A 12,377-nucleotide genomic window follows, 5' to 3' on the forward strand; every position below is an offset into this window, starting at 1 on the left:
AAAGGCATATGCACATACACTATATGCAGCAGCACGCTACTCCATCCACAAAGGCATATGCACATACACTATATGCAGCAGCACGCTACTCCATCCACAATGGCATATGCACACACACTATATGCAGCAGCACACTACTCCACCCACAAAGGCATATGCACATACACTATATGCAGCAGCACACTACTCCACCCACAAAGGCATATGCACACACACTATATGCAGCAGCACACTACTCCATCCACAAAGGCATATGCACATACACTATATGCAGCAGCACACTACTCCATCCACAAAGGCATATGCACACACACTATATGCAGCAGCACACTACTCCACCCACAAAGGCATATGCACACACACTATATGCAGCAGCACACTACTCCATCCACAAAGGCATATGCACACACACTATATGCAGCAGCACGCTACTCCATCCACAAAGGCATATGCACATACACTATATGCAGCAGCACGCTACACCATCCACAAAGGCATATGCACACACACTATATGCTGCAGCATGCTACTCCATCCACAAAGGCATATGCACATACACTGTATGCAGCAGCACGCTACTCCATCCACAAAGGCATATGCACACACACTATATGCAGCAGCACGCTACTCCATCCACAAAGGCATATTGCACACACACTATATGCAGCAGCACGCTACTCCATCCACAAAGGCATATTGCACACACACTATATGCAGCAGCACACTACTCCACCCACAAAGGCATATGCACACACACTATATGCAGCAGCACACTACTCCATCCACAAAGGCATATGCACACACTATATGCAGCAGCACGCTACTCTATCCACAAAGTCATATGCACATACACTGTATGCAGCAGCACGCTACTCCATCCACAAAGGCATATTGCACACACACTATATGCAGCAGCACACTACTCCACCCACAAAGGCATATGCACACACACTATATGCAGCAGCACACTACTCCATCCACAAAGGCATATGCACACACTATATGCAGCTGCACACTACTCCATCCACAAAGGCATATGCACACACACTATATGCAGCAGCACACTACTCCATCCACAAAGGGATAAGCACACACTATATGCAGCAGCACGCTACTCCATCCACAAAGGCATATGCACATACACTATATGCAGCAGCACGCTACTCCATCCACAAAGGCATATGCACACACTATATGCAGCAGCACGCTACTCCATCCACAAAGGCATATGCACACACACTATATGCAGCAGCACACTACTCCATCCACAAAGGCATATGCACACACACTATATGCAGCAGCACACTACTCCATCCACAAAGGCATATGCACACACACTATATGCAGCAGCACGCTACTCCATCCACAAAGGCATATGCACATACACTATATGCAGCAGCACGCTACTCCATCCACAAAGGCATATGCACATACACTATATGCAGCAGCACGCTACTCCATCCACAAAGGCATATGCACACACACTATATGCAGCAGCACACTACTCCATCCACAAAGGCATATGCACACACACTATATGCAGCAGCACACTACTCCATCCACAAAGGCATATGCACACACACTATATGCAGCAGCACACTACTCCATCCACAAAGGCAAATGCACACACACTATATGCAGCAGCATACTACTCCATCCACAAAGGCATATGCACACACACTATATGCAGCAGCACACTACTCCATCCACAAAGGCATAAGCACATACACTATATGCAGCAGCACACTACTCCATCCACAAAGGCATATGCACATACACTATATGCAGCAGCACGCTACTCCATCCACAAAGGCATATGCACATACACTATATGCAGCAGCACGCTACTCCATCCACAAAGGCATATGCACACACACTATATGCAGCAGCACACTACTCCATCCACAAAGGCATATGCACACACACTATATGCAGCAGCACGCTACACCATCCACAAAGGCATATGCACACACACTATATGCTGCAGCACGCTACTCCATCCACAAAGGCATATGCACATACACTATATGCAGCAGCACGCTACTCTATCCACAAAGTCATATGCACATACACTGTATGCAGCAGCACGCTACTCCATCCACAAAGGCATATTGCACACACACTATATGCAGCAGCACACTACTCCACCCACAAAGGCATATGCACATACACTGTATGCAGCAGCACGCTACTCCATCCACAAAGGCATATTGCACACACACTATATGCAGCAGCACACTACTCCATCCACAAAGGCATATGCACATACACTATATGCAGCAGCACACTACTCCATCCACAAAGGCATATGCACACACTATATGCAGCAGCACGCTACTCTATCCACAAAGGCATATGCACATACACTGTATGCAGCAGCACACTACTCCATCCACAAAGGCATATTGCACACACACTATATGCAGCAGCACACTACTCCACCCACAAAGGCATATGCACACACACTATATGCAGCAGCACACTACTCCATCCACAAAGGCATATGCACACACTATATGCAGCAGCACGCTACTCTATCCACAAAGTCATATGCACATACACTGTATGCAGCAGCACGCTACTCCATCCACAAAGGCATATGCACACACACTATATGCAGCAGCACGCTACTCCATCCACAAAGGCATATGCACATACACTATATGCAGCAGCACGCAACTCCATCCACAAAGGCATATGCACACACACTATATGCAGCAGCACACTACTCCATCCACAAAGGCATATGCACACACACTATATGCAGCAGCACACTACTCCATCCACAAAGGCATATGCACACACACTATATGCAGCAGCACACTACTCCATCCACAAAGGCATATGCACACACACTATATGCAGCAGCACGCTACTCCATCCACAAAGGCATATGCACACACACTATATGCAGCAGCACACTACTCCATCCACAAAGGCATATGCACGCACACTATATGCAGCAGCACACTACTCCATCCACAAAGGCATATGCACATACACTATATGCAGCAGCACGCTACTCCATCCACAAAGGCATATGCACACACACTATATGCAGCAGCACACTACTCCACCCACAAAGGAATATGCACATACACTATATGCAGCAGCACACTACTCCATCCACAAAGGCATATGCACACACACTATATGCAGCAGCACGCTACTCCATCCACAAAGGCATATGCACATACACTATATGCAGCAGCACGCTACTCCATCCACAAAGGCATATGCACATACACTATATGCAGCAGCACGCTACTCCATCCACAAAGGCATATGCACATACACTGTATGCAGCAGCACGCTACTCCATCCACAAAGGCATATGCACACACACTATATGCAGCAGCACACTACTCCATCCACAAAGGCATATGCACATACACTATATGCAGCAGCACACTACTCCATCCACAAATGCATATGCACATACACTGTATGCAGCAGCACACTACTCCATCCACAAAGGCATATGCACATACACTATATGCAGCAGCACGCTACTCCATCCACAAAGGCATATGCACATACACTATATGCAGCAGCACACTACTCCATCCACAAAGGCATATGCACATACACTATATGCAGCAGCACACTACTCGATCCACAAAGGCATATGTACACTCACTATATGCAGCAGCACGCTACTCCATCCACAAAGGCATATGCACACACACTATATGCAGCAGCACACTACTCCATCCACAAAGGCATATGCACACACACTATATGCAGCAGCACACTACTCCATCCACAAAGGCATATGCACATACACTATTATATGCAGCAGCACACTACTCCATCCACAAAGGGATAAGCACACACTATATGCAGCAGCACGCTACTCCATCCACAAATGCATATGCACATAAACTGTATGCAGCAGCACACTACTCCATCCACAAAGGCATATGCAAACACACTATATGCAGCAGCACGCTACTCCATCCACAAAGGCATATGCACACACACTATATGCAGCAGCACGCTACTCCATCCACAAAGGCATATGCACACACACTATATGCAGCAGCACGCTACTCCATCCACAAAGGCATATGCACATACACTATATGCAGCAGCACACTACTCCATCCACAAAGGCATATGCACACACACTATATGCAGCAGCACGCTACTCCATCCACAAAGGCATATGCACATACACTATATGCAGCAGCACACTACTCCATCCACAAAGGCATATGCACATACACTGTATGCAGCAGCACACTACTCCATCCACAAAGGCATATGCACATACACTATATGCAGCAGCACACTACTCCATCCACAAAGGCATATGCACATACACTATATGCAGCAGCACGCTACTCCATCCACAAAGGCATATTGCACACACACTATATGCAGCAGCACGCTACTCCATCCACAAAGGCATATGCACACACACTATATGCAGCAGCACGCTACTCCATCCACAAAGGCATATGCACATACACTATATGCAGCAGCACACTACTCCATCCACAAAGGCATATGCACACACACTATATGCAGCAGCACACTACTCCATCCACAAAGGCATATGCACACACACTATATGCAGCAGCACACTACTCCACCCACAAAGGCATAAGCACACACTATATGCAGCAGCACGCTACTCCATCCACAAAGGCATATGCACATAAACTATATGCAGCAGCACGCTACTCCATCCACAAAGGCATATGCACACACACTATATGCAGCAGCACGCTACTCCATCCACAAAGGCATAAGCACACACTATATGCAGCAGCACGCTACTCCATCCACAAAGGCATATGCACACACACTATATGCAGCAGCACACTACTCCATCCACAAAGGCATATGCACACACACTATATGCAGCAGCACGCTACTCCATCCACAAAGGCATATGCACATACACTGTATGCAGCAGCACACTACTCCATCCACAAAGGCATATGCACACACACTATATGCAGCAGCACGCTACTCCATCCACAAAGGCATATGCACATACACTATATGCAGCAGCACACTACTCCATCCACAAAGGCATATGCACACACACTACTGTATATGCAGCAGCACGCTACTCCATCCACAAAGGCATATGCACACACACTATATGCAGCAGCACACTACTCCATCCACAAAGGCATATGCACACACACTACTGTATATGCAGCAGCACGCTACTCCATCCACAAAGGCATATGCACACACACTATATGCAGCAGCACGCTACTCCATCCACAAAGGCATATGCACATACACTATATGCAGCAGCACACTACTCCATCCACAAAGGCATATGCACACACACTATATGCAGCAGCACACTACTCCATCCACAAAGGCATATGCACACACACTATATGCAGCAGCACACTACTCCATCCACAAAGGCATATGCACATACACTATATGCAGCAGCACGCTACTCCATCCACAAAGGCATATGCACATACACTATATGCAGCAGCACACTACTCCATCCACAAAGGCATATGCACACACACTATATGCAGCAGCACACTACTCCACCCACAAAGGCATATGCACATACACTATATGCAGCAGCACACTACTCCACCCACAAAGGCATATGCACATACACTATATGCAGCAGCACACTACTCCATCCACAAATGCATATGCACATACACTGTATGCAGCAGCACACTACTCCATCCACAAAGGCATATGCACATACACTATATGCAGCAGCACACTACTCCACCCACAAAGGCATATGCACATACACTATATGCAGCAGCACACTACTCCATCCACAAAGGCATATGCACACACACTATATGCAGCAGCACACTACTCCACCCACAAAGGCATATGCACATACACTATATGCAGCAGCACGCTACTCCATCCACAAAGGCATATGCACATACACTATATGCAGCAGCACGCTACTCCATCCACAAAGGCATATGCACATACACTATATGCAGCAGCACACTACTCCATCCACAAAGGCATATGCACATACACTATATGCAGCAGCACGCTACTCCATCCACAAAGGCATATGCACACACACTATATGCAGCAGCACACTACTCCACCCACAAAGGCATATGCACACACACTATATGCAGCAGCACACTACTCCATCCACAAAGGCATATGCACACACACTATATGCAGCAGCACACTACTCCATCCACAAAGGCATATGCACATACACTATATGCAGCAGCACGCTACTCCATCCACAAAGGCATATGCACACACACTATATGCAGCAGCACACTACTCCATCCACAAAGGCATATGCACATACACTATATGCAGCAGCACACTACTCCATCCACAAAGGCATATGCACACACACTATATGCAGCAGCACACTACTCCATCCACAAAGGCATATGCACACACACTATATGCTGCAGCACACTACTCCATCCACAAAGGCATATGCACATACACTATATGCAGCAGCACGCTACTCCATCCACAAAGGCATATGCACACACACTACTGTATATGCAGCAGCACACTACTCCATCCACAAAGGCATATGCACACACACTATATGCAGCAGCACACTACTCCATCCACAAAGGCATATGCACACACACTACTGTATATGCAGCAGCACGCTACTCCATCCACAAAGGCATATGCACACACACTATATGCAGCAGCACGCTACTCCATCCACAAAGGCATATGCACATACACTATATGCAGCAGCACACTACTCCATCCACAAAGGCATATGCACACACACTATATGCAGCAGCACACTACTCCATCCACAAAGGCATATGCACACACACTATATGCAGCAGCACACTACTCCATCCACAAAGGCATATGCACATACACTATATGCAGCAGCACGCTACTCCATCCACAAAGGCATATGCACATACACTATATGCAGCAGCACACTACTCCATCCACAAAGGCATATGCACACACACTATATGCAGCAGCACACTACTCCACCCACAAAGGCATATGCACATACACTATATGCAGCAGCACACTACTCCACCCACAAAGGCATATGCACATACACTATATGCAGCAGCACACTACTCCATCCACAAATGCATATGCACATACACTGTATGCAGCAGCACACTACTCCATCCACAAAGGCATATGCACATACACTATATGCAGCAGCACACTACTCCACCCACAAAGGCATATGCACATACACTATATGCAGCAGCACACTACTCCATCCACAAAGGCATATGCACACACACTATATGCAGCAGCACACTACTCCACCCACAAAGGCATATGCACATACACTATATGCAGCAGCACGCTACTCCATCCACAAAGGCATATGCACATACACTATATGCAGCAGCACGCTACTCCATCCACAAAGGCATATGCACATACACTATATGCAGCAGCACACTACTCCATCCACAAAGGCATATGCACATACACTATATGCAGCAGCACGCTACTCCATCCACAAAGGCATATGCACACACACTATATGCAGCAGCACACTACTCCACCCACAAAGGCATATGCACACACACTATATGCAGCAGCACACTACTCCATCCACAAAGGCATATGCACACACACTATATGCAGCAGCACACTACTCCATCCACAAAGGCATATGCACATACACTATATGCAGCAGCACGCTACTCCATCCACAAATGCATATGCACATAAACTGTATGCAGCAGCACACTACTCCATCCACAAAGGCATATGCACACACACTATATGCAGCAGCACACTACTCCATCCACAAATGCATATGCACATAAACTGTATGCAGCAGCACACTACTCCATCCACAAAGGCATATGCACACACACTATATGCAGCAGCACACTACTCCATCCACAAAGGCATATGCACACACACTATATGCAGCAGCACGCTACTCCATCCACAAAGGCATATGCACATACACTATATGCAGCAGCACACTACTCCATCCACAAAGGCATATGCACACACACTATATGCAGCAGCACACTACTCCATCCACAAAGGCATATGCACACACACTATATGCTGCAGCACACTACTCCATCCACAAAGGCATATGCACATACACTATATGCAGCAGCACGCTACTCCATCCACAAAGGCATATGCACATACACTGTATGCAGCAGCACGCTACTCCATCCACAAAGGCATATGCACACACACTATATGCAGCAGCACACTACTCCATCCACAAAGGCATATGCACATACACTATATGCAGCAGCACACTACTCCATCCACAAAGGCATATGCACATACACTATATGCAGCAGCACGCTACTCCATCCACAAAGGCATATGCACACACACTATATGCAGCAGCACACTACTCCATCCACAAAGGCATATGCACATACACTATATGCAGTAGCACGCTACTCCATCCACAAAGGCATATGCACACACACACACTATATGCTGCAGCACACTACTCCATCCACAAAGGCATATGCACATACACTATATGCAGCAGCACACTACTCCATCCACAAAGGCATATGCACATACACTATATGCAGCAGCACACTACTCCATCCACAAAGGCATATGCACACACACTATATGCAGCAGCACACTACTCCATCCACAAAGGCATATGCACATACACTATATGCAGCAGCACGCTACTCCATCCACAAAGGCATATGCACATACACTATATGCAGCAGCACACTACTCCATCCACAAAGGCATATGCACACACACTATATGCAGCAGCACACTACTCCACCCACAAAGGCATATGCACATACACTATATGCAGCAGCACACTACTCCATCCACAAAGGCATATGCACACACACTATATGCAGCAGCACACTACTCCACCCACAAAGGCATATGCACATACACTATATGCAGCAGCACACTACTCCATCCACAAATGCATATGCACACACACTATATGCAGCAGCACACTACTCCACCCACAAAGGCATATGCACATACACTATATGCAGCAGCACACTACTCCATCCACAAATGCATATGCACATACACTGTATGCAGCAGCACACTACTCCATCCACAAAGGCATATGCACATACACTATATGCAGCAGCACACTACTCCACCCACAAAGGCATATGCACATACACTATATGCAGCAGCACACTACTCCATCCACAAAGGCATATGCACACACACTATATGCAGCAGCACACTACTCCACCCACAAAGGCATATGCACATACACTATATGCAGCAGCACGCTACTCCATCCACAAAGGCATATGCACATACACTATATGCAGCAGCACGCTACTCCATCCACAAAGGCATATGCACATACACTATATGCAGCAGCACGCTACTCCATCCACAAAGGCATATGCACATACACTATATGCAGCAGCACGCTACTCCATCCACAAAGGCATATGCACACACACTATATGCAGCAGCACACTACTCCACCCACAAAGGCATATGCACACACACTATATGCAGCAGCACACTACTCCATCCACAAAGGCATATGCACACACACTATATGCAGCAGCACACTACTCCATCCACAAAGGCATATGCACATACACTATATGCAGCAGCACGCTACTCCATCCACAAATGCATATGCACATAAACTGTATGCAGCAGCACACTACTCCATCCACAAAGGCATATGCACACACACTATATGCAGCAGCACACTACTCCATCCACAAATGCATATGCACATAAACTGTATGCAGCAGCACACTACTCCATCCACAAAGGCATATGCACACACACTATATGCAGCAGCACACTACTCCATCCACAAAGGCATATGCACACACACTATATGCAGCAGCACGCTACTCCATCCACAAAGGCATATGCACATACACTATATGCAGCAGCACACTACTCCATCCACAAAGGCATATGCACACACACTATATGCAGCAGCACACTACTCCATCCACAAAGGCATATGCACACACACTATATGCTGCAGCACACTACTCCATCCACAAAGGCATATGCACATACACTATATGCAGCAGCACGCTACTCCATCCACAAAGGCATATGCACACACACTATATGCAGCAGCACACTACTCCATCCACAAAGGCATATGCACATACACTATATGCAGCAGCACACTACTCCATCCACAAAGGCATATGCACATACACTATATGCAGCAGCACGCTACTCCATCCACAAAGGCATATGCACACACACTATATGCAGCAGCACACTACTCCATCCACAAAGGCATATGCACATACACTATATGCAGCAGCACGCTACTCCATCCACAAAGGCATATGCACACACACTATATGCAGCAGCACACTACTCCATCCACAAAGGCATATGCACACACACTATATGCAGCAGCACGCTACTCCATCCACAAAGGCATATGCACATACACTATATGCAGCAGCACGCTACTCCATCCACAAAGGCATATGCACACACTATATGCAGCAGCACGCTACTCCATCCACAAAGGCATATGCACATACATTATATGCAGCAGCACGCTACTCCATCCACAAAGGCATATGCACATACACTATATGCAGCAGCACGCTACTCCATCCACAAAGGCATATGCACACACACTATATGCAGCAGCACACTACACCATCCACAAAGGCATATGCACACACACTATATGCAGCAGCACACTACTCCATCCACAAAGGCATAAGCACACACTATATGCAGCAGCACGCTACTCCATCCACAAAGGCATATGCACATACATTATATGCAGCAGCACGCTACTCCATCCACAAAGGCATATGCACATACACTATATGCAGCAGCACGCTACTCCATCCACAAAGGCATATGCACACACACTATATGCAGCAGCACACTACTCCATCCACAAAGGCATATGCACACACACTATATGCAGCAGCACGCTACACCATCCACAAAGGCATATGCACACACACTATATGCTGCAGCATACTACTCCATCCACAAAGGCATATGCACATACACTGTATGCAGCAGCACGCTACTCCATCCACAAAGGCATATGCACACACACTATATGCAGCAGCACGCTACTCGATCCACAAAGGCATATGCACACTCACTATATGCAGCAGCACACTACTCCATCCACAAAGGCATATGCACACACACTATATGCAGCAGCACGCTACTCCATCCACAAAGGCATATTGCACACACACTATATGCAGCAGCACACTACTCCACCCACAAAGGCATATGCACACACACTATATGCAGCAGCACACTACTCCATCCACAAAGGCATATGCACACACACTATATGCAGCAGCACGCTACTCCATCCACAAAGGCATATGCACATACACTGTATGCAGCAGCACGCTACTCCATCCACAAAGGCATATGCACACACACTATATGCAGCAGCACACTACTCCACCCACAAAGGCATATGCACACACACTATATGCAGCAGCACACTACTCCACCCACAAAGGCATATGCACACACACTATATGCAGCAGCACACTACTCCATCCACAAAGGCATATGCACACACACTATATGCAGCAGCACGCTACTCCATCCACAAAGGCATATGCACATACACTATATGCAGCAGCACGCTACTCCATCCACAAAGGCATATGCACACACACTATATGCAGCAGCACACTACTCCACCCACAAAGGCATATGCACACACACTATATGCAGCAGCACACTACTCCATCCACAAAGGCATATGCACATACACTATATGCAGCAGCACGCTACTCCATCCACAAAGGCATATGCACATACACTATATGCAGCAGCACGCTACTCCATCCACAAAGGCATATGCACATCCACTATATGCAGCAGCACGCTACTCCATCCACAAAGGCATATGCACATACACTATATGCAGCAGCACGCTACTCCATCCACAAAGGCATATGCACACACACTATATGCAGCAGAACACTACTCCATCCACAAAGGCATATGCACACACACTATATGCAGCAGCACGCTACTCCATCCACAAAGGCATATGCACGCACACTATATGCAGCAGCACACTACTCCATCCACAAAGGCATATGCACACACACTATATGCATCAGCACGCTTCTCCATCCACAAAGGCATATGCACATACACTATATGCAGCAGCACACTACTCCATCCACAAAGGCATATGCACATACACTATATGCAGCAGCACGCTACTCCATCCACAAAGGCATATGCACACACACTATATGCAGCAGCACGCTACTCCATCCACAAAGGCATATGCACATACACTGTATGCAGCAGCACACTACTCCATCCACAAAGGCATATGCACATACACTATATGCAGCAGCACACTACTCCACCCACAAAGGCATATGCACACACACTATATGCAGCAGCACGCTACTCCATCCACAAAGGCATATGCACAT

This window comes from Bufo bufo, chromosome 2, assembly GCF_905171765.1.
Source record: "Bufo bufo chromosome 2, aBufBuf1.1, whole genome shotgun sequence".
Classification (NCBI taxonomy): Eukaryota; Metazoa; Chordata; class Amphibia; order Anura; family Bufonidae; genus Bufo; species Bufo bufo.